Here is a 736-nt window from a genome sequence, read left to right on the forward strand (position 1 = left end):
TCTCCATACCCTCCTCCCACCCCTTCCTTCTCTAGCTGGCCTGCACGTGCTATTGCTGTATGCGAGGCTGTGTCCGCCACATTCTCGCCACCCCTTTACCCCCTACCACAACAACTACCCCTACACCCCCTGGTTTGACCCAGCAACATCTCCGCACACCACACGCATTGCCTCAGCGTGGCACCCTGAGCAGTATTCTAGCAAAACCATGCGATATCTTGGTGTTGCTCAAGCAAATATGACAAGGAGTGTGTTTTACTTTGAAAATGAGAACTATGCGTGGTTTAAGAATTGAGATTTTTAAAAAATTCTCGTAAGAAAAAAACTCGGAACCTAACGGAAATTTAGTAACACGAAATCGATTACTTTTTCGAAAATAGCAATGCTAACGTATAATTTACGATTGAGGCATTTCCTGTTGTGTTTGTAATAAAACGACCTAGGAGGGCAAACAAGGAAAAAGAGTCATGCCAATTTTTTTCGTAAACGGTTACGGAGAGGCCGACGAAAGTTACAATTTTGTTGTGATATTTCGGTTGTGCAGAGTCGTTCGTTGTGCATGCGGTGCATATGCATGCCCCGTTATAGTCAGTTAACGTCCTTTTCTTTTCCCTTCCCTCCCAGCTCACGTGAGATGGCGCCCTTGGCCACTGTTACGGTTACGGCGCTGGCAGCTGCTGTTCGAGAGCCACGATGTACTCTCCCCCTTCTCTCTCTCTCTCTCTCTCTCCCTCTC

The sequence above is a fragment of the Frankliniella occidentalis genome, unplaced genomic scaffold (genome assembly GCF_000697945.3).
Source record: "Frankliniella occidentalis isolate FOCC.00 unplaced genomic scaffold, Focc_3.1 Scaffold56, whole genome shotgun sequence".
Taxonomy (NCBI): Eukaryota; Metazoa; Arthropoda; class Insecta; order Thysanoptera; family Thripidae; genus Frankliniella; species Frankliniella occidentalis.